This window comes from Armigeres subalbatus, unplaced genomic scaffold, assembly GCF_024139115.2.
Source record: "Armigeres subalbatus isolate Guangzhou_Male unplaced genomic scaffold, GZ_Asu_2 Contig363, whole genome shotgun sequence".
NCBI classification, from domain to species: Eukaryota; Metazoa; Arthropoda; class Insecta; order Diptera; family Culicidae; genus Armigeres; species Armigeres subalbatus.
The window spans coordinates 53,649-77,855 of record NW_026943112.1 but is presented as its reverse complement, the minus strand read 5'-3'; the positions used below and the strand labels follow the sequence as shown (position 1 = coordinate 77,855).

At 40.4% G+C, this 24,207-nt stretch overlaps 1 long non-coding RNA gene and 1 pseudogene across 1 annotated transcript; one reads left to right on the top strand and one right to left on the bottom strand.

The window, feature by feature from the left end:
- Window positions 1–1,501: 1,501 nt before the first annotated feature.
- Window positions 1,502–2,144, bottom strand: LOC134204044 (uncharacterized). The gene is made up of 3 exons (XR_009977760.1): window positions 2,099–2,144; window positions 1,976–2,040; window positions 1,502–1,914 (listed from the first exon to the last, which is right to left on the bottom strand). It is a non-coding gene; the product is annotated as an uncharacterized LOC134204044 (long non-coding RNA).
- Window positions 2,145–4,526: 2,382 nt separating this feature from the next.
- On the top strand, window positions 4,527–24,183 carry LOC134204042 (uncharacterized; annotated as a pseudogene).
- The last annotated feature ends 24 nt before the right edge of the window (window positions 24,184–24,207 follow it).

Genomic DNA, 24,207 nt, shown 5'->3' with positions numbered 1-24,207 from the left:
ATGCAAAAAGAAATAAGGAAGAAGGGAGAAAGAAGTAAAAAGTACGAAGAAGATACAAGAAAGAAAAAATAAAAACGGAAGAAGGGAAAAGTAAGAAGAAAGGAAAATGAATTAACGAAAAGAGAAGAAGAATGAAGGAACGCATTTCATTTTGCATATCTCACTTCTTACTTCTCTGTTCTTTCTGCTAAACTCTCACTCTTAATTTATTTAGCTTACATCTAAACAGATAACACTGAATCAACAATTTTATGCTACAATACACACATCGAGGTCACATCTCTCCATCCTCTATTGCGCCCCATGCTCGCCAAGTGCTTCTGCAGTCTATACCTGGTCAGTCCACATCTCTAGCTGCGCTCTACGCCTTCTTGTACCTGCTGGGTCGGAACCGAACTCCATCTTTGCAGGATTGCTGACCGGCATTCTTGCAACACGCACCTTCCCGGCATTAGCTACCCTCTGGATGCTGCGTTCGCCGTAGAGCTGGGCGATCTCGTGGTTCATACTTCTCCGCCGTCTTCTTGCACAACGCCAAAGATGGCCCTAAGCACGCGTCTCTCGAATACTCCGAGTGCTTGCAAGTCCTCCTCGAGCATGGTCCAAGTTTCATGTCCGTAGAGGACTACCGGTTTTATCAGCGTTTTGTACATGACACATTTTGTGCGGTGTGAATCTGTTTAGGCCACAGTTTCTTCTGGGACCTGTAGTAGGCCTGACTTTATAGTCGCACGAACAGAGCTGTTCGTGACCGGACATTAATTCCCGATATAATTTGCTACTGTGGACTGGTAAAATTGTTCTTATAAAAAAACAGGAAGCTTATGCGCCACCTCGTGAGAGGACTTCCCGCTCAAGTTGATTTGTTGCCCGGTCTGAGACCCACCTAAGTAAGTCCATTGAGAGAAAACCCCTTTAAGAAAGGTTCGAAGAACAATTCCGCCCCTCCACTTTCCTAGCGTCCGACTTACTAGAACTTCACAAAACCAGAACCGAACATTACTCACTCGACCCTAACTTCCCCACTTTCAAGAAGAGCTTTCCCACATAAAGTTTAGCTTATCATCACTGGGAGATTCTGCCACTGTTTCCTAGATGGCGACACCGACTCGAAAGCATGGGAGATCATTCATCAATCCCTCAACTAATAACGAAGACGCGATAAAAGGAAATAGTTCGAATGAATGAATAGCAGCTTGAAGACCATCACGAGAGGGGGGATAGGGTTTACACAGGATGGTAGAAAACGAGGACCATTACAAACATTTCAAATTTATTGCTTATCTACACAGTTTTCATCGTTATTGGCCTATACATCTACCACTACCTATGCGTGCGTGCTCTCTCCCTGTACTCTATCTACCCCCAACATCACATGTGCACATGTAGTTAACTCTACTCACGTAACCGCCTTCTAGCGCCGGCGCGGCATGGTGGGCTCAGCTGAAGATGTCCCTTTGTTCAACGGCTTGGCTTGCTCCTATTGTCCACTAGTTGCTTTTGTCTATCGGCTCGGCTTGCTTCGCTTAGCACAGCGTGGGAATGGTTATTGTTCGCCGGCGTGGGAAGAACGTGACGATGAATTCACCTACCAGAGCGGGTGAGCCTTTCTCGATAACCGATTTCCGTTTTCTCGAGCGATGGACGGTGAATTCCACCGACGATGAACTGTTAATAGGACGATGCTCCAACGTCCGTTGGGCCCGACAGACACGTGGTGGCGGTACACCAGAAGGAGATTTGCCAGTCGGGTGCGTACTCACGTGGACCTCGATGTAGAACGGGCTGGGGCGCGATGTTGACGACGCGGCCCTTCCGGTTCCGGATGGATATGGGCCGGCGGGTTGCCCGTTGACAGTTGTTGGCGGATGCTGTCCGTGTTTCCTAAATCCGAGAGGAAAAGCCGTCGAACGGCTGTGCGACAAATAAAAGGGTTACGAGAGCAACGCCGACTATGAATGCACGACTTTACTACCTTTCTTGCTACCACTTAACACTTAGATAGCACAATATTCTACTCGGGGAAACTGATTGGAATTTCTGCAATGATCAAGAACTATTTAACACTGAACTACTTCCTTTAGATTAACTTTCTCACTCTCAAGATTAAACGGAACGCGGGAAAACTTCCTAATCGTTTCAACTGTCCAGGCAAAGTGAAAAAGAATCTTTGGGCCCTCAGATTAAATAGCCTTGGGAATTGTCTACTTTTGGCAAAGAGTTTAAAGTCGATTTTCATGTTCTTGTTCTGGTTTCTGACTTCTCGCTCCCACCAGTAGTCGCAAAGCGAACTTCCTTGCCCTTATCCCCAATCCGCCAAGGTCTTCCTCCGAACTTGACCTTCGGCTCATCTCTGATCGCGAGCAACCAATTAACTCTCGCGAGAGGGTTAACAACTATTATGTACCACCTCAGGTGTTGTTAAGCGATAGCCTATGCGTAGGCGATTCGTAAAATATGTTTCAAGCGCGCAATATTTAAGACGGTTTATGCTTCTCTTCGGTCGTTCCATGTATCGATGCAAACATTTATCTGTACAAGATGTTTATTTAAATAATATTTACAAATTCTTCTTCGTGTGACGGGCTACCGTTACAACTTCCACAGATGATGTGCCTTCGTATTTACGACTAACATTGTTATCAACATTTAGCAAGGATCCAAGGTAAAAGAATTCATCGACTACCTCGAAAGTATCCCTGTCTATCGTAACACTGTTTCCAAGGAGGCCCTGTCGCGCTCGGTTCCCCCCACTACCATGTGCTTTGTCTTCGATGCATTTACCACCAGTCCAACTTCTGTTGCTTCACGTTTCAGGCTGGTGTACAGTTCCCCCATCTTTGCAGATGTTCGGCCGACAATGTCCATGTCATTCGTGGAACAAATAAACTGACTGAATCTGTTGAAAATCGTACCCCGGCTGTTACATCCGGCTCTCCGCATGACACCTTCTAGTGCAATGTTGACCAACAGGCATGAAAGTTCATCACCTTGTCTTGGTCCCCGGCGCGATTCAAAATTTCGTTAACGAACTGGAATGTTCGCCTGAAATCTTCACAAACTAATTAATGATATGAGTGTATTACTTCTACATGAAGTTAAACGATTTACAATGATAGGGAAATGTTAATATCATCTTCCAAACTTAAACGTACTAGCTAATGGGGGGAAGCCGGGGCTCCACTCACCAGTCCACATCATCATCCTCAAAGTTGACTAGTTGCAATTTCTCAGAAACTGATGAAAAGTGCAATACGAAAAGTCTTAATGAAATTATGATTTTTGATAAGGTGAGTTGAGTGGAGTCCTCCTTATTCTAGCGGTAAGATGCGCGGCTATAAAGCAAGAACAACTGGGTGGCTGGGTTCGATTCCCAGTGCCAATCTTAGGCAGTTTTCGGTTTGAAAATTGTCTCGACATCCCTGGGCATAAGATATCATCGTGTTAGCCTTATGATATACGAATGCAAAATGGTAATCTTGGCTTAGAAACCTCGCGGTTAGAAACTGTGGAAGTGTTGAATGAACACTAAGCAGCGAGGCGGTTATGTCCCTGTGGGGGATATAATGTCAATAAGAAGAAAAATAAGGATGTGAGCTGAGGTATTATAAGGTGCATTAGACTCTAGATTAACAAAACTTAAAGTTGCAACTGTTTGATTAATGTTTATTATAACAAATAGGTTTATCTTACGTTAGACAGTAAAAGTTTAAATTAAAATTATATAAATTCTTCAACGGTACTTTGTCGCATTCGCGTTAACATCGCTATAAATGTATCGATGGAGAGACAATGTCATTGTTATATGACACACACAGGTTCCAATAATCACCGTTGCATGCTTCTCTTCTAATTGTTCAACTAAGTGAGGCGGTTGCGAGCCAAATTGGCGAGGCACATGAGTGGAATCATAATGGGTTTTCCACCACCACTGGCCGAGTCGCTAATAAATCATGTATCTCAGAACCTTTGCATTTGATTCATTTGTGTGCGATTATAGCAGCGACTGCACATAGCAGTCAATCGGTAGAAATTCCGACCAAAACTGAAAAAAATGCGCCCATCGTATTGAAAGTGTCACATTCATATTGCGATTTAATGTATTTTGAAATGAAGTTTCATTCCATAAGGTCTTGATAAAATTGAAACAACGTCTCTAACAATTCTCTTCTGTGTGACGAGTGTAGTATCTCTCTTTATTTCTGAAATAGTTTCACTTTAAGTCAATTAGTTCTTTGAAAAAAAGTTCCCGTGGGACAGCAATAAGGGATAATTAATTTTGTTCAATTGTTGTGCAATATATTTGCTATGATAACATATCGATAATATCGAAATCAATAATGCAACCATTTCCAACAAACATCGCATTTGACCGACTTTTATACCAACCAGTTTAATTACACGGCGGTTTTTCTGTTTTTCGTGTTGACCAGTTTTCCCACAAGAATTCACCTGTGTGCATGTCACAGTGCAAACAGGTTGATTGCATAGATAGCGTGCAATGCCATTTAGTTAGTTATCGTACGCCTCCCGAACTGGCATCAGTTTCGTATCGCCCGTTAGTCCGATAGCAGTCCGTCTCGCGTAGCTAAACCCCGCGCAATGAGCTCCTGGAGTCGCCCTACGGAAATCGAATGGCCTCGCGTTTGGTTGCGCTTCCAGGCGCGCGATTTGGACAGTGACCGCATGGTCGAGTACCGAGTGCAGGATCTGCCGGAGGATCGCGTCCGGGATGCGATCGAGCACATGAAGACGCACTTCCTGCACGATGAACCGATGTGCGGAAGCGGTACAAGGATCCGGACGCGCTGGAGGAGTTCGACCAGATGTGGCAAGATATCGCGCGGAAGCGTGTTGCCATCGTGTGTTTCCGGGAAGGGTCGGACGAAATTGTCGGCCTTAACATGTTGACGGTGGTGTCGAAGGGCGATTCCAAGGAGTTAAAGGTCAGTTTTGTGATCAAATTTTCATTTGCAGCGGTGTACATATCGACAACAATATCAAATTTATCGTAAAAGCGTGCTGTATGTTTGGGCGGATTATCATGATTTATCACATTGTTCAAATATGTTAATTGGAACAATTAAGTGAGGCATCATCTACCACGTATTCATCTACGGAGAGGAACCTTGAACGAAGTGCTATATCGCTAAATGTGCTTACATTTAACGAAAAGACGAATATCTATAGATTAGTAGCTTATAAGTTATGTACATATTATGTAGAGACTTTTGTGACAAATAACTTCTAGGCCAAACGGATTTATCGATGATTTGTTAATGCAACAGCTGAACAAAGCACTAAGAGCACCGATTTTTTTCACACCAATGACTAACTACGCTATAATAATGATTGGTTTACGAAAAACTTGTTGCAAGAAGAACTGTACTAAGAACTAAGCTCCAGACAGTGCATGATTTTTAGCTGGTATACATAATCATCATCATAATTATAATTAGTAGCCATAATTATCATCAAGTCAGCGTTAATGCCTTTGGGAATTTCAAGTTTGAACTAAGTCTTTCTTGTCATTCGCTTCAAGTAGCAAATTATTCTTCTGGTCATTTTTTTTAATTATTTTTTTATTTAACTCATCCAATTCAATAAGTCAATCAGTTGATTTGCTTAGAGTTGTTCTATTAGATCTGTTGACAGATGAAGAAATTAGGTCGTTGATTAAAATTTATTTTTTTCAAGATTTTTTTCGAAAAACTATTGTTATTTTAAAAGTTATATTTTTTCTACAAATTTTGCTGACAAAAGATTTAGATGCAGTATGAGCATCAGTTGAAAAAACTTAATTTCTTATCAGGGATGTTGCCGCCTCACAGATATCCAACGTTTTAAAACTACACAGTCAAAATTTCTAAGAATTTCACGTTATGGAAATATCTGAACCCATATTTTTGTGTTCCATAGCTTAGAATTTTTCTTGTTCTTTTCTTGTATGCAACATTGAATACAACCATGGAGCAATGACAGCCTGTAATTTTAAAATGTAATAAAAAAATGAGTCGAATCGAATGGAGCTTTTTGCCCTTCGCGTATACTAAGTATACGTAAAGGATGGATCACTCCAAAACCGAACTTTTGATAGAAGGCTCGGAGACCCATAGTGTTATATACCAATCGACTCAGCTTGACGAATTGAGGTGATGTCTGTATGTGTGTGTGTATACATAAAATGTGAGACACACATTTTTTTGTACTTATCCTTATCCGGTTTTCTCGCAACAGGTTGCATTCAACGCGGATTGCGGTCTAGTTGTTTCCTATTGAAAATTGGCCTGATCGGTCATTGCGTTCCAAAGTTATTGAAAAAAAAAACATTGTTTTTCTGCCAAGGGTCCCCTTGAAAAAAAATTCAAAACGGAGTTTTTTTCAAAGGTGGCAGCAATGCATTCAAATTACCGCAAATGCATATGAATTGATGTAAAAAGTAAAATCTGTCCCCCTAAAGTGCTATTTCGACCTCTCTTATGCGTTTTTCTGTTTTTTTTTAATGCGCGAGAAAGGCACCACCAACGCTAGGTGGATTGATCTGGGTTTTTACTGTAACATTTACTGTGTAGTACGCCGGGTTGAAGCGCACGGGAGAAAACTTTTTCATCAGCTGTTCGAGAGGCATCAGTCAAGCGCGGGAGCACGTCACGTATCGATGTACAACTTGCCACACCAGGTGGCCCGCCACAAACGGGTCAGTAATTTTGACGAAGTGACGACCTGGACCTGTTTTCTTTCCTGGTATTTGGTGAGTAGCAATGAGTTTAGTCAGGCAATGCTTGAACAGAAGTACGATCGGATGCTTTCCGTCATTAGGAATATGGATGTTGAGCATGAGTCGTGGCACAAATCTCGGTGAAGTTTACAGAGTAGATCATGCGTATAGCTAAAGCCGTGGACTTCCAAACGTGCTTAGCCTGGACTATGCACTTGACAGACAGCCGGTTAACTTGAATGTTCCAGTCCAGTTGAAGTTTTCTCCAGCCATGAAGTACCACTTTCGCTTTAACTACCAATGTGATGAGTTCCGGTGGACCAAACGAAAATATTTACCACTTCATAAGCAAGGAGTACTCCTGCCGCTTCGGTCTCTTGAAGGAAAGAAAGTCAGTAGCTGGTTCTCAGCGTAAGCTGAACGTGGTAAAGGCCGCTTCGTGATCCAAGTCGAGTAGTGTCTCCCGGTGCTCCAGCTGTGTGGCATCCAATAGCTACAGTCTGATTATTGGCTAATCATAAAAGTGGGGCGCAGTTGTATAGGAAAATGCAAACTTCATTCATTATTATTTTATTTATTCAGACTAAGGGCGAAGCGGCCTGTGCAGTATATAAGAGTCTTCTCCATTCGGCTCGCCCGTATAAAAAATACCATTAAAATATCATAAATTTTATTTTTACAACACCATTTGAAACATAGTTTATACCATTGATTATAATGGAATTTTGACAATAAAATCACATGAGAAATAATGGTTTTGCACGATAAAATGAATGGTAAATGGAACTTTTACAATAAAAAAAGGGGGTTGTTATGTATCTTTACAATAAAAAAATCGAAAATTTTCCATACAAAATTTTGAACAACACAATTGATTTTACGGTTCTTCAATGGGATGATTTCGAGCGACAAAATAATAGAAAACATTGTGTTTTAAATGTTTTCAATTACTGTTTCTATTGTTTTACAATAGAAATACAACAGGATTTAGAATACATTATACTCCAACATTACAATAAAAATACAAAACAATTATTTGTTTTACAAAAAAAGAATTACTTTCAATTTAATTTTAAATCAGTTTAAACTTCATTTTCACTCATTCATATCTCGCTTTGCTGTCGGGATTTCCGAACCAAACTTTCTTCCAAAGTTTCATCTGTCAAACTAATTGATGCGTTATTTAGCGCATCTTAAGGCGAATCATCCTAGGACGAATCCAGTGCACTACTTCCGAACTTGGGTAAGTTGCATGTACCTATCTGGAGAAAAATCCAACTTCGGTATAAAAAGCTTACTAACTTCGCTCCGGATAGACCAGGGCTGCCCAACGTACGGCCCGCGGGCCGGATGCGGCCCTTGGCTCCATTTTTTGTGGCCCGCGGCGTGTAAGAAAAAATACCTCATAAACGGCCCGAAAGCTTTTTCATCTGGCTCGAGAAGCTCCTGTTCATTATTTATCAATAAATACTAGGTTATTACTATTTAAAAGAATTAAATGTGGGGAAGCACGGAGTCGAATAATGTAGCACGGGTCAATTTTGCTGTTGATGAGATTTTGGCAACATTCTCTTCTGCCGGTCAAATTCATAGCTTATCATTTTTTTTGTTTCTATTTTTGCTTCTCTGAGGCTTATCATTTTCTTAAGCCTCATATATCATGGCTTTCCTTTCTTTTTTTGCCATTTTTTCGTTTATCCATCTAGTCAGTTGGTGATTTTTCTTACCTATAAGGGAGCAACGACTGCGCCATTGTCGTAGGCTTACAAATCCTCGCTCTTCAATCAACGGAAAATTTGTCTTCAACTCCGAAAATTGGAAAGTGTGCTTACGCTCCAAGAAAGGAACACTGAATGATCATCGTTCCTTTATCCATCAATGTAACCAAAAATACGAATGCTTTTTTCCGCACTTTATTCCCCACACGGATGAAACCTTTCCAGGGCGGAGAACTTGTTAGAGAATACATATCGGCTGTTGTTAACATGGTGTGCTCTAAAGAAAACCCTCCTTCAGTAATGTTAGTTTACGTCGTAAAGCACGGTGAAGAATTAGAGTTCTCACAGAAGACTTGGAAACTTGAAACGCCCCCTTCTTCTGAATCGGGAAGGGAAATAACACGGGCGTTGTGTCACTTAAAAATTAAAGCAATTTGTTGATCAGCCACAAAAGTCAATTTGTGATATTTCTCAGTAAAATTGTAAGTTTTTACCAAGAAAAGATCTATGTGCGAAAACGGTCAATATTCGTGATGTAGCGACGCTCGGTAATAAAAAAAAAATCAACTTTACCTACGCAAGGAAACTTAACCACCACTAATTTCAAATTATGTTGGTAGAAATGGAAGCAGAATACGGATATTTTCTGAGTTAATGCGACGTTCGTAGGCTAACCCGTGGTTCCTTGCTTGAGAGATTTTATTCTCTTCGAAAGGAAATCACATTATTTTTACAAGATAAAGCAAAACCAACGCCCAAGCTGCTTGATCCTGAATGGATGAGCCTTCACAGTAGATGTCATCAAACATCTCAATGACTTAAACATAAGGCTTCAAATCAAGGATCAAGACGTCGAACTTTTATTATCCAAAATGCAAACTATTAAAACAATTTGGCGCAATTGCTTGTCGGAAACTGATACATTTCTCAGATTCTGGTAGAAAACAGTCGAAGCCTTTCAACAGATATTTTCAAGCTCTTTCGGTAATTTTTGAGAACACATTTCCTCAACACCGTTTACTGATATAAATAATGTACTTGGAATGTTTCAAATGAAGATAATTGACCTCCAATGCAGCAACGTGCTCGAATCCAAATTTCAGAAAGACACATCTTTCGTAAAACATTTTCTCTCTCCAGAAGTACACAACTGTTTATCAAGAATGAAAGCAGTAAAAAGTAATTGTTTGCTCGCAAAATTCGATTACTGATTGTGAAATCAATATGCGTCGAGTATTGGGAAGAAGCCAACAATTCCATGTCCTGTTACGTAAAAACAAAAACAAAATAAGCACATGAAAAGGTCGTTCAAACGCAATTAAATCGTGTTTAGCCATTTCTGTAAAACTTAATGCCATTTTGAAGAAAAAAATGTATTTTACTTTGGCTATTTAAAAAGACAGGGCCACCGTCTTCGACCAGAGGTCGCACAGACTGAACACTTAACATCTAGCATGAGACAACGGACAGGACATTTACACAAACACCTAGTGGAACACTGTAGAACCTTTTCGCTTTACGAAAAGCTTTCTCCTTACCGGGGCGGGAATCGAACCCACACTCCACAGCACATGCGGCTAGACGATTGACGTCGCTAACCGCACGGCCACGAAGCCCACAGGTTATTTTGAAAATGTATAAAAAATATGTACCGAATATTTTCTGGCCCGCCAGCAAGTGACCATTTTGAAAACCGGCCCGTGGCTTGAAAAGGTTGGGCAGGCCTGGGATAGACATTACATGTAGTTATAAACCTGTGAAAAATGTAAATTATAAAAGAATGTTAGTTTTATTAGAAAAAGTACGTCGAGAAGAAAAGAAAAAAATACCTGCATCAGTTCTTATTATATCCCGTTGGTGAGATTGGCCAAGCATCAGTATTTCATCATAAGCTTCATTTCTGTAAAGGAACAAGGATACATGTTACCAGGTATTTTTTACAAGGGAGAATGCATTTACACACTTACCCAGCACACGTGCATTGTAGTTGCCAAACTACCACACGGAAGTGTGCTGGAGTGTCGGACTCGACCGTACCGGCAATGCCGACTAAACTCCCTTGGGCTCCACCATCGTTGCCCCCAGGAACTACCTCCCAGTACTACTTCTGGGGGATGGCAGTACTAAACGTACTCGCTCATTCTCGCTCACACAGGCACCCGCCCCATGCGAGTCTTACTTGGGTGCTCACTCTATCGCACCCTCTAACACACCCTACATGCTCTGTTGCACCTCTATCATGCCATGTGGGTCTGACTTGTGCCCCCACCCTTCTCATGCCATGTGGGTCTGACTTGTATGCCCACCCCCTCTCTCATACCGTGTGAGTCTGACTTGTGTGCTCACCCAAACAGTTGATACACGCTCATGCGCTCCATGCTTGCACTCACGCTAACGCTCCTATGAGTCCGACTTGTGTGCTCACCTCTATCATGCCATGTGGGTCTTACTTGTGTGCCCACGCTTCTCATGCCATGTGGGTCTGACTTGTACCTGTCATCAGGTATTATGACGATATTTTTTTTTAACTTGAAACGGCTACGCAATCTGTAAGGATTAAAACAAGGTTTATATTTGTCCAACGTTTCGACACTGGGTTGGTGCCTTCATCAGGGGAAAAATATTATGTTTGTTCCTTGTCTAATGTTTAGTCTTACAATAACTGTCAGGTTTGGAAATTTATGGTATTGTACGTTGAATTGAGGACTGGACCCGACGGTTTGAAATCGCCGGTCCATCTAATCGACGTTGAAATTGTCGGTCGATGAAAGAGTGAGAGAGCTACACGGCATGCCCTTTGAATTGACACTTTCTATTCACTGCTCGCATCGGCGTAAAGCATATGGAAGATCCTTGCACTGTTCCCGCACTTTCATCGCTGTTTGTTTTGATTAATTTTGACAACTGTCCCACGTGCTTTTGCTGCCGACTCTGAGCTCGGCTGGGCGTCGCGACGTGTCGAAGGGTAGAGTACGAAGGTTTTGCAAGTGAAAAATTTGCAAGAAAGTTTGAAATATTTATAAACAGTTTCGATAGACGGAAAATGTGATCTACTTTAAATACATATTGCACATGCATTGTGCCAGGTATTATGCATTTACAATTACATAGCTTCATTTTCAAACAATAATTAAAATATTTGTAATAGCATCTGCATCAGTCGAATGCAAGGACATTCTCCCTAGATTTGAACGGTGATTTGAAACAACCCAAGGCAAAATTTCGTTGGAATCCATCCTTCGACTAAATCCACAATACATTATTTTGGAAACACTTATTTTAACATAGATGACACTACTGGCAACAACACAGATTTTCTTTATCCAGAATATTATTATTTAAAGTCACTCCTGACGGAATCCAAGTTTCAAAGTGCTCGCAGCTGGGAGCCACTCGATATGGAGGCGGCGCACAACTGCCATTTTTGTTGACTTAGCTTTGCTGCGTCACAGCATGCGTGTAATAATAAAATGACAGTTGTGCGTTGCTTCCGTAATCGAGTGGTGTGCCCCGAAAACGTGAGCACTTTGAAACTTGGATTCCGTCAGGAGTGACCTTAAGTTAAAATAACAATAAACAGTCGATCATTCGAAAGGATATTTTTTTTATTTTGTTCGGGATGAACCACTGCATCCATTATGTACATTGAACTTTTGTAGTTGTATTACGATTACCGGTGTAAGCCGTTTGCCAGCCCAGTATCATTACTTAACACCAGGGTTGCCACATATACAGATTTTTCTGTATTTTACAGATTTTTGAGGTGAGGCTGTGACTAAGAATCTGTTTATACAGATATACAGATTTTAGGAAAATTTACAGATTTTACAGATTTCTTGAGTATTTTAGTACCGAAAATTATTGTAAATTACTTTTATGCTACTCTAAAATGATCTTATTAAAAGCCATTTTGATATTTACAAAATCAGAAATGTGATCTCTGGTAGGTTTTGTTCTTAATTGTCAATTGATGCAGATCAATGATTTTGAAATTCGATTTTATTCGATTTTATGGTTAAATTTTGATACATGTGGTCTCAGAAAACGCTCTAATAATAATACTAAAGAATCAGGTCCAATCATTATTTATCATATCTGAAATGCTTTTAAACAGTTTATCAGTGCTTCTTTTCAGGGCTGAATATTAATCCAATAAAGTTGTTGTGCATATGGATCCATGACATATGATATTCGTTAGTGGTCAATTATTAAACCTTGAGAAAGCAAACATTGTTGCTTGTATTCCTTTATTTGTAATCCTTTGAATGAAATATGCAAAAAATTTGCTTAATGTTAACATGTATGACTTGCAGTTCGGCAGAGTATTTCTGGACTGTATCTTTTCAAAACTAACTTGATTAAAAACTATTTTGATTTGGTTCCGATAGGTTCAGAAGGATGCAGATTCGCAATACAGATTTTTTGACTTGAGATACAGATTCAGATTTAAATGTGGCAACCCTGCTTAACACTTTACCGGTCGCTACTGAACTAGGTGACCAAATTTGGCAGCGCGATAACACCGCTGCTATTTGATGAACTATCAAATCTTGCTTAACTTTTCAAAAGGACCTAAGTAACATTTTTTCATGAATTAATTTGAATAGCGCAAATAGCGCAACAGAACAACATAAAAGCTTTTTATTGCAGTACTCAAATTAATTCATGAAAAAAAATGTTACTTAGGTCCTTTTGAAAAGTTAAGCGAGATATGTCAAACGTCACCGGTACGGAATGCAGCCACCAAAATGATAACCGGAAATAGTAACCGATGCGAAAAAGTTTGACTAATCTGAAATGATCTAAAATGACTAATGGCCCAGTTATGATGCTCTAACGCGCTCTAACACTTTAGATACTTACCACGGTACAGAAGCCAGAGTGATTCACCGTTGCCCAGCACCAGAAACTGTAATGAAAAAGGCACTTTCTGCACCATACAGTTTCATTGTTTTCATCTCTTCACTAATTATAAACAAAACTGTACGCGCTCAAATGAATCCAGCCATTCTCCGAGTAAAATGATAAGCAAAAATTTTTGTTCGCTTTAATTTTTTTGAATTCCAATTCTTATTGCATAACTTTTGAAAATATATTACTTGAGAATCGGTATAACATTTTTATTCATTTAATAGGCAAAGCTATTGTAATTTTATTGTTTTCAATTGTTATTTCAGCAAAATAATAAATCCATGAAATATTCCAAAATTATATTAATTCAATTACATTACATCAGATCGTCCAAACTGAATACTTTCATAATTTGTTTAGTTTTTTGATGTGCAATACCAAGCATAAGCGAACAATAAAAATATAATAGAATGTATTGGTAACATTTAAATATATTGTTATGTTAATGTAAGTACAATAAAGATCTTTTACAACCGTGAACATTTTACAATAAGCGTACAATAGTTTGTATTGTTTACCACACAATCTATTGTATTTCAATGGGTTATGTCATTCAAGTTACTGTAAATTTTTATCCGGGCGGTCCATGGCTACACGTCGCCAACCACGCAGTCTACGGAGGGTCCGCAAGTAATTTTCCACCTGATCGATCTTACCTTGCCCGCTGCGCACCTCGCCTTCTTGTGCCCGTTGGATAGTTGTCGAGAACCATTTTCACCGGGTTACTGTCCGACATTCTGGCTACATGCCCGGCCTACCGCAGTCTTCCGATTTTCGCGGTGTGAACGATGGATGGTTCTCCCAGCAGCTCATGCAACTCGTGGTTCATTCGCTTCCCCCACGTACTTATTTATTTATTTATTTCGTCAACCGACGTAGACTAGTACATATACAATATACATGTTTTTCTTTATTTTCTTAATGCTATAAATACGGTATTATAGTGTTTAAAAATAAAAATAGATTGGTTAAGTAGTGTTTAATTTTACGATTTAATGTAATTTTAGATGTGTAGGTTTCGAATTGTGACAAAATAATTATTTAGGTTCTGCCGAGACCTTGTAAAGTCAAAAGTTTCGCATTGTTGATTATAGATGAACATCATCTGATTGAGAGGTCCGATAATATTGCATAATTTGTACGACAGTGATTAATTGAAAATGTATGTCGATGACGCAGTTATCGAGATGGTATGTGGAAATTTAAATTCGATAAAATGTTTGTTGAATCAATACGCTGAGAAACTATATCGGTCATAAATGAAGCCTTTGCAGTTTCACGACGCTCTTTCAAAGATTGAATGTTTATAGGCTTGCAGCGTGCCTCATACGATGGTAGAGGGAATGTTGTCCAACCTAGTTTACGATGAGCAAATAATAGGAATGGTTTTTGTACTGATTCTAATCTTTCTTCGTGTGCTATTGAAAATGGAGACCATACAATGCTGCAATATTCCAGTATCGACCTTACATAAGCAATATATAATGTTTTAATTGTGTATGGGTCATGAAAGTTATAGCAGAAACGTTTTATAAAACCCATCATATTATTTGCTTTATGAATAATGGTGTTGTAATGGTCGATGAATGTTAGTTTGGAGTCTAAGATAATTCCTAAATCCCTAACTCTATCGCACTTCTCTACAACCTGGTTTCCTAATGTAATTGAGAGATTTGATGCTGTTCTTTTTCTGCTGAATGATATAAGGTTACATTTTTTTACATTCAGTTGCAATAGGCTTTTATTGCACCATTCGTAGAATGTGCATATTTCGTTCTGGAATATGTTGAGGTCATTTTTATTCCCTACTAGTCGACCCGGCAGACGTTGTCCTGCATAGTAGGCGAGAATGTGCATTCCGAACTGCCCATGCAAAGTTCGCATAGGAATCACAATTTTAGTTATTCACGGTTTGCTCAACTTTACTCGTAATTTTCTCATTAGGAAATATCATATAAACCCGTCGGAAACTATAACGAATGTTTCTGCTGAAGAAATGAAAAAAATCCATCCAGCCGTTTTCGAGTTATGCGGATACGAACACAGACCATTTCATTTTTATATATAAGATTTCCAAAAAGAGCTTCATGTCATCTGCATAGATTAACACTTTAAGTTTGTCAAGAATGAAGGAAATGTCGTTTACATATATTATGAATAATAGAGGCCCCAAATGAGAGCCCTGGGGGACACCGGAAGTGGCTTGAATGGGTTTTGATCTATTGTTGTTAAATTTTATAATCAATTGGCGATCAGTTAAGTAGGATTCAAGCCATTTGAGTAGTCCCGGCTCAATTCCAGTTTTTTTCAATTTGAATAGAAGCATGGGTATATCTATGCGGTCAAATGCTTTACTGAAGTCAGTATAAAGAGCTTCTACATGGTTTCCTTTATCCATTGCATTCAGGGTATAGTCAACAAATTCAAGAAGATTAGTTGAACTTGAACGCCCTTTACAGAAGCCATGCTGTGCGTCTGTTATTCGGTTTTTTACTTGTTTGAATAATTTTTCGTTTACTATGGCCTCAAAAAGTTTTGGAATGCAAGAGATAATGGCTATTCCACGATAATTACGTATGTCTGATTTTTTCCAGATTTGAAAATGGGTATCAAAAATGAGTTTTTCCATATATTTGGGAATTTTCCTGATTCTAGTGACATATTAAATAGCCAAAATAATGGAGTGGTTAGTTCTACTGCTAGGGTTTTCATAAATATAGGAGGGATTCCATCAGGACCAGGACCTTTCGAAGCATCTAAATTACGTAGGGCCTGCAAAATGTCATGGACATGAAGTTGATTCACTCCAATATCATTTGAAAACTCTGGAAAAATGCAAAATAGTCGCGGTCACGATCATTTTCAGAAAATGTAGAATAGGTTTCCTGGAAAAAATCTGCAAAAGATTGCAGTTCTTTTCCGAGCTATCCCCGCGTTTTCGTCTAGATGCATAATTGATGGAAAGTTATTAGATTTCAGTTTTGTTTTACGTAATTAAAGAAGTTCTTTGGACAGGACTTTATTTCGCTCTCAGTTTTTGAATTGTAATCTTCCAATGCGTTACTGATAGCGTAATTCAATTGATCGCATACGTCCAAGTAATATACTAAATTTTCATTACTGTTATGACTTTTGTAAATTTTGTGTGCTTTTTGCTTGCGATTTCTTAAATTCTTGATTTGCCGGTTATACCAAATTGGGTCTTTATTATTGTTATGACGTCGTTTTCGTTTTAGTGGAGTTTCTTGCGAGATTATGTCAGATAATAATCTGTAAAAAGTGTTAACAGATGCTTCGACATTTTCTTCATTTCTTAAAACTATTTGCCAGTTTACACTACTTAACCTACCTCGAATATTTTCATAGTTCGCTAAATTGTCTAAAGGTCTTTTTTCGATTGAGCTTCGTTGCTCCATTTAGAGGAATTGGGTCGACGCTCCGCAAACAAGTCCATGATTGCATTATTGGTCACGTCTTGCTGGGATTGTCGATTTTGTTGTTGTTGTTGTAGATGTTCTGATGCCTTTTGCCGTTCATTGGAGTCTTGGAAAGATTGTTGTTGCTGTTCTTGTTGTTGATGTTGTTGGTGTTGATGCAGTTCTTGTTGATGTGGAGACAGCTCAGTAGTCGAAACGTCATATAGCTCGTCTGCCAAAGTGTTGTGTAAAGGAGGTGAATTTATTTCTGCACTGTTACTTAAGTTGGAAACAGCAGCAGAAACATGTTTCACTTCATCCAATAATTCATCCAATTTTTTTGATTCAGTGAGGACTAGGGAAGATGGCACCAGGTCGCTTTTGAGGTCATTTATTAGTTGTGGAATAAGGCCCATTGAAATTGTTGTTGTTTCCTTCGCCTCCACTGCTGCTGCTGTAGCTGATTTAACCGCCTTTTTCTACTATGAGGTCGTCCGGAGGAGGTGTGTCCAAAAATGCTGATAGCTTGTTTTTAATTTCTGTAGCGTATGCTCTGTTGTTGTTGGTGACATTGATGACGCCCTGCTCAATGTTGGTAAGCATTGTTTCGACGTGAGCAATCGCCTCATCGTGTGTGTTGTTGAGGTCTCAAAATTTGTGAGCACCTTATGATTGGCCCCTAATGTGTGTTCAATGTTCTCAGAGAAGTTTTTCAGTGCCATTGCTAATTTCTTTAGATTGAGTGCTTGCGCGTTCCTTTCTTGGCAATCATTACAGAGAGGCAGCATAAAAGTGCGTAGCACTTCTTCGTGATTCCTTTGGACGCCTATGCATGCTGCATGAAAGGTGCGTTTGCAGGATCCATAACAGCGCCATAAAAAGTGATTGTCACTTTGCGCACAATTTCTTATTCCACACTTCATGGCACAATTAAACGCGAAATGCGCGCGGGTCAGGTCAGGGTAAAGTTGAACGCGAGGAGAACGCGCGGGTATGTAAAATAAAAAATATTTATCACTTCAAGTTTAAATGTTTAAAAATTGTTAAGACGCCGCGATACGAGTGGCTACACGACGAGAAAAAAAAATAAAATTAAATACTTGCGAAGCGCAACGACACACAACCGTACCGTCCGCTATCAGCACCCCACCATAGATAGTATGCAGCACTTTCCTTTCGAAAATTCCAAGTGCACGTTGGTCCTCCTCGAGCATCGTTTAGGTCTCGTGTCCGTAGAGGATTTCCGGTCTAATGAGCGTTTTGTAGATTGTCAGTTTGGTACGGCGGCGAACTCTATTCGATCGGAGCATCTTGCGGAGTCCAAAGTACGTACGATTTCCAGCCACTATGCGTCTCCGAATTTCTCTGCTGGTATCATTTTCGGCAGTCACCAGTGAGCCCAAGTACACAAATTCTTCTATCACCTCGATTTCGTCACCACCGATAGAAACTCGCGGTGGGTGGCTCACATTGGTGTCAGGCCATTAGGCCGAAGGTCAATAGGCCGAATGGTCATTAGGCCGAACGGTCATTGGGCCGAATGACCATTAGGCCGAATTAGCAAAAATAAGCAAAAAGTGAAAAACGAGAAGTTTTTTCTTCACCTTTTCCCTTCTTCCTTTCCCTTCTTGCATCTTTCTTCTTCTATCTGTCTTCTTCCTTCTCCCTTCTTGCATCCTCCTTCTGCTATCTGTCTTCTTCTTTCTTCTTTCTTCCTTCTCCCTTCTTCCTTCTTCCTTCTTCCTTCTTCTCTTTTCCTTCATTCTTCATTCTTCCTTCTTCCATCTTACTTTTTTACTTTCTTCTTCCTTCCTACTTCTTTCTTCTTACTTCTTCCTTCTTCCTTGTTCTTACTTCTTTCTTCTTCCTTCTTCTTTCTTCCTTCTTCCTTCCTTCTTACTTATTTACTTCCTTCTTCCTTCTTCCTTCTTCATTCTTCCTATTTCCTTCTTCCTTCTTACTTCGTTCTTCCTTCTTCCTTATTTCTTCTTTCTTCTCCTTCTTCCTTCTCTCTTACTTCCTTCTTTCTTCTTCCTTCTTCCTTCTTCTTTTTTTCCTTCTTCCTTCTTTCTTCTTCTCCTTCTTCCTTTTTCCTTCTTCCTTTTTTCTCCTTCCTTCTTCCTTTTTCTTCCTTCCTTGATCCTTCTTCTTTCTTCCTTCTTCCTTTTTCCTTCTTTCTTATTTCTTCTTCCTTCTTCCTTCTTTCTATTTCCTTCTTCCTTCTTCCTTCTTCTTTCTTCCTTCTTCTTTCTTTTTTCTTCTTTCTTCTTTCTTCCTTCTTTCTTCTTCCTTATTCTTTCTTCCTACTTCCTTCTTCCTTCTTCCTACTTCCTTCTTCCTTCTTCCTCCTTCTTTCTTCCTTGATCCTTCTTCCTTCTTCTTTCTTCCTTCTTCTTTTTTCTTTCTTCCTTCTTCCTTCTTCCTTCTTTCTATTTCTTTCTTCCTTCTTCCTTCTTCTTTCTTCCTTCTTTCTTCTTTCTTCTTCCTTCTTCCCTATTCCTTCTTCCTTCTTCCTTCTTCGTTCTTTCTTCTTCTTTCTTCTTCCTTCTTCCTTCTACCTTCTTTCTTCTTCCTTCTTCTATCTTCATTCTTCTTCTATCTTCATTCTTCTTCTATCTTCATTCTTCTTCTATCTTCATTCTTCTTCTATCTTCATTCCTCTTTTATCTTCATTCTTCTTCTATCTTCATTCTTCTTCTATGTTCATTCTTCTTCTATCTTCATTCTTCTTTCTTCCATCTTCCTTTGATCTTCATCTTTCTTTCTTTCTTTCTTCTTTCTTCTTTCTTCTTTCTTCTTTCTTCTTCCTTATTCTTTCTTCCTTCTTACTTTTTTACTTCCTTCTTTCTTCTTCCTTCTCCCATAATCATTCTTCCTACTTCCTTCTTCCTTCTCACTACTTCCTTCTTCCTTCATTCTTCTTCCTCCTTTTCCTTTTTTCTTCTTCCGTTATACTTCATCCTCACATCGCACTACTCACTTCTCACTCCCCTTAGTTCTCATTCGGCCTAATGGCCATTCGGCCAAATGACCATTCAGCCTAATGACCTTTGGCCTAATGACCATTCGGCCTAATGACCTTCGGCCTAATGACCCAGCATCCTCACATTGTCTTCTCTTGAACCTCTTCCTATCATGTACTTCGTCTTCGACGTGTTGATGACTAGTCCGATCCGCTTGGCTTCCCTCTTCAGTCTGATGTAGGCTTCCTCCATCTTCTCAAAGCTACGTGCCATAATATCTATGTCGTCGGCGAAGCCAAATTGCTGGACGGACTTATTGAACATTGTACCACTCGTGTTAATCCCTTCTCTTCTTTTTCCCTCTTCCACAGCGATGTTGAAAAGCAGACACGAAATACCACCACCTTGCCGTAACGCTCTGCGGGTTTCGAAAGGACTCGAGAATGCCCCTGAAACTCGAACTACGCATATCACCCGATCCATCGTCGCTTTGATCAACCTTGTCAGTTTATCCGGAAAACCGTGTTCGTGCATTAGCTGCCATAGCTGGTCCCGATCGATTGTATCATATGCGGCTTTGAAGTATATGAATAGATGATGTGTGGGCACGTTGTATTCGCGGCTTATCGCCCTTTTTGTAGATGGGACACACGACACCTTCCATCCACTCCTGCGGCCGAACCTCATCCTCCCAAACATTGGTAATCAACCAGTGCAGCGCTCTAGCCAGTGCCTCATCACCGTGTTTAAACAGCTCTCCTGGTAGTTGGTCAACTCCAGGGGCTTTGTTGTTTTTCAGCCGGCCGATCTCCCCTGGATTACCTGGAGATCCGGTGCCGGTATAATTATGTCCTGTGCCCGTTCCCCCAGGTCCATCACCATACCGCCATCTTCATCTGCCACATCGCCATTCAGGTGCTCTTCGTAGTGCTGCCGCCACCTTTGGATCACCTCTCGCTCGTTCGTAAGAAGGTTCCCGTTTATGTCCTTACACATATCGGGCTGTGGCACGTGGCCCTTACGTGAACGGTTCAACTTCTCATAGAACTTTCGTGCGTTATTAGCGCGGTACAGTTCCTCCGTCTCTTCACGATCTTCCTGCTGGCGCTTTTTCCTCCGGAAAATCGAGTTTTGTCTGTTCCGCGCCCGTTTGTATCGTGCCTCGTTCGCCCTCGTGCGGTGTTGCAGCAATCTCGCCCATGCTGCATTCTTCTCTTCCACGAACTGCTCACATTCGCCGTCATACCAGTGATTTCTCTGATCCGGGGGCACCGTGCCAAGTGCAGCGGTTGCGGTGCTTCCAATGGCGGGTCGAATATCTCTCCAGCCATCTTCAAGGGACGCTGCGCCTAGCTGCTCTTCCGTTGGGAGTGCCACTTCCAGCTGCTGCGCGTATTCTTGGGCTTTTTTTTCCTTGTTGGGTACATTTTCCACTGCGTCCACTTGGTTGATCTATTCTGGCAGGCCCCTTCTTCTTGAGCTAGTATACCGTCTTGTAGCCGCCTAATGTAAGGCCTCGGCGTCCGACTTCGACGCGTGTTGTACACCGTCGAGAGTTTTGAGCACAGGCATACTGCAACGAGGTAGTGGTCGGATTCAATATTCGTACTGCGGTAAGTGCGGACGTTCGTGATGTAGGAATTTACCGTCGATTAGAACGTGGTCAATTTGGTTTTCCGTTTCTTGGTTAGGTGATCTCCATGTGGCCTTGTGGATATTTTTGCGGGGAAAGAAGGTGCTTCGGACTACCATTCCGCGGGAAGTTTCAAACTTTATGCATCGTTCGCCGTTGTCGTTCGATACGGTATGCAGACTATGCTGTCCGATGACCGGTCAATACATTTCCTCCCTTCCTACCTGTGCGTTCTTGTCACCGATGACGATTTAGAAGTATCGCAGTGGGCATCCATCGTATGTCTGCTCCAGCTGTGCATACAACGCTTCTTTCTCGTCGTCGGGTCTCCCTTCGTGTGGGCAGTGCACGTTGATGATGCTATAGTTGAAGAAACGGCCTTTTATCCTCAGCTTGCACATCCTTGCGTTGATTGACTGCCACCCAATCACACGTTGGCGCATCTCACCCAGCACTATGAAGCCGGTTCCCAGCTCGTTAGTTGTGCCACAGCTTTGGTAGAAGGTAGCCGCTTGATGCCCACTTTTCCACATTTTCTGTACTGTCCAGCAAATCTCCTGTAGTGCCACGACGTCGATTTTGCGTTGATGTAATTCATCGTAGATAATCCTGTCGCAACCTGCGAAACCTAGCGACTTGCAGTTCCATGTTCCAAGCTTCCAAACGTGATCCTTTGTTCGTCGCCTAGGTCGTTACCAATTGTATCGAGTCGTATTATCTTCTATGTCGTTCGTGATGGTTGTTTTTAAAGGCGGCTTATTGGGCCTGCGCAAACCTCCTGTCTCGTCGGAGGGCCGTCGTGTCAGGGATGATTAGCGTTCCACCTAACACCAGGACTTGAGCTTGTGCGCTTCGAGCGAATTCTTTCAAAAATTTCTTCAGGAATTCCATTAGAAAATCCTCTTGAAATTTATTCTGAAACTTTTTCGGAATTTGTTCGGAAATTACTTTAGAGTAAGTAAAAAAATTCGTATGGAATTCATTCGGGAATTCATTTAGAAATTTCTTTAGAAATTGCTTTAGAAATTCTTTCATAAGAATTCCTTCAAAACATATCTTAAAAAATGATTTTAAAGATTTGTTTTGAAGTTCCTTTTTTTCTGAAATTCCTTCAGCAACTCCTGCAAAAAAAATATTCTCCTTGGAAATTCCATTCCTCCGGAAATTCTCTAGTAATTTATTCGAAATTTTCTCTAGGGATTCTCCCGAAAGTTATACAAAGAAATTCTAGGAATTCCAGAAAAAAATATTGTCCGAAAAGAAAAAATGTCCAAATAAGCTCCGAAAGGAATTTCAGAAAGAATTCCTGAAGGTTGGTCTAACATTCCTAGCTTTCTCCAGTAATTGCTTCGGAATTCCTTAAAATATACCGTCAGTTCCTTCAGAAATTATTCTAGAATTCCTTCACAACCACCTTTAGAAATTTCTTCGTGGATCTCTTTAAGAATTTCTGTAGAATTTCCATCCAAAATTCCTTTAGGATTTTAAAAAAAAAATAATTACAATGTTTGTGTTGCGATTGTGTTTTGATATTTAACTCAGTCTTTGATTAAGTTAAACGAGTATGTTATTTACCCTTTAGGAGATACTAATAAAAAAAATCAGAAAAGGAAGACAAGATGGGGGGAGGGGGATGGGTATAGAAGTAAAAATAGCACCACTGCCAGTAGGTACATAGATTTACAAAAACATCAAATGACGCAATTGAAATCAGTTTAGACCAAATAATGGACAAAAAACGACAGTATGTTCCCCCTGAGGAAGACACACTCCCCATGCCGAAACGTCGGGTAGCTATTTATAACAGAAATTGGAAAAAAAAATGGTTGAGCTCTTTTAGTGGATTGTCTTCATCTGTCATTAATAATATTCCATTTAATTCCACCATGTTGTAATCAATACAGTTTCGTATATCGGCTTCAACTGTAAGGCCGCTTTCAGTGTAACGTGGTGGAATTGAATGGAATAGTATTTAAATTTTTAATTTATTTTGAGGAATTTTTGAAGGAAATGCTAAACGTAAAAATAAAATCCTGAAGGAATTTTAGAAGTATTTTCTTATATATCCAAAGAAATTCATGAAATAATTTTCCAGGAACTCATGAAGGAATTTCCGATGCAATTCTTCAAAGGAAATTCAAAAGGAACATCTAGAGGACAAACTTCCAAATGAATTTCTGAAACAACTCTCAGTAGATTTCATAAGTTAATCGCTCGAGAAATTTTCTAAATTACTCCTGGAGGAATTTCCGAAAAAAAAACCTTGAAGTATTCTAAAAAGAATTTCTAGAGGCTTGCTTAAAATATTTCCGGAGGACGTTGGGCTGCATCTTTGTTATGATAATTTTGGGCTTTAAACAATTTCCGATTAGAAACATCCAGAATATCCGTAAAATTAACTTATTTTATGTTTTCGAATATCTTGTCTTTCACAGTTCAAAAGCGCCGGGCTGCAAACGGTGTGCGACTCCTACGTCGGTCTGCTGAAGCAGGCCAACATTTTCGAGAAGTACGGCATCGAGCACTACCTGTCGGCGTGGGGTCTCTCCGTATCGCCAAAGTATCGAGGCCGTGGCGTCGGAACGGAACTCCTCCGGGCGCGGATTCCGATGTGCCGTGCCCTGGGCCTAACGGTGACGGTTACGCTGTTCTCCAACCCCGGATCGCAAATTCCCGCCTCCAAAGTTGGATTCTACGACGAGATCGTGGTGACTTATAAACAGCTGGAGGAGCAAGGTTACCTGTTCCCGGGAGTGCCGTACGAATTGAACAAACTCATGACGATGATTGTCGAATAAATTGTTGATTCAGTATTCTGGCTCAAGAGGCTCTTTATGAAAAAAAAAAT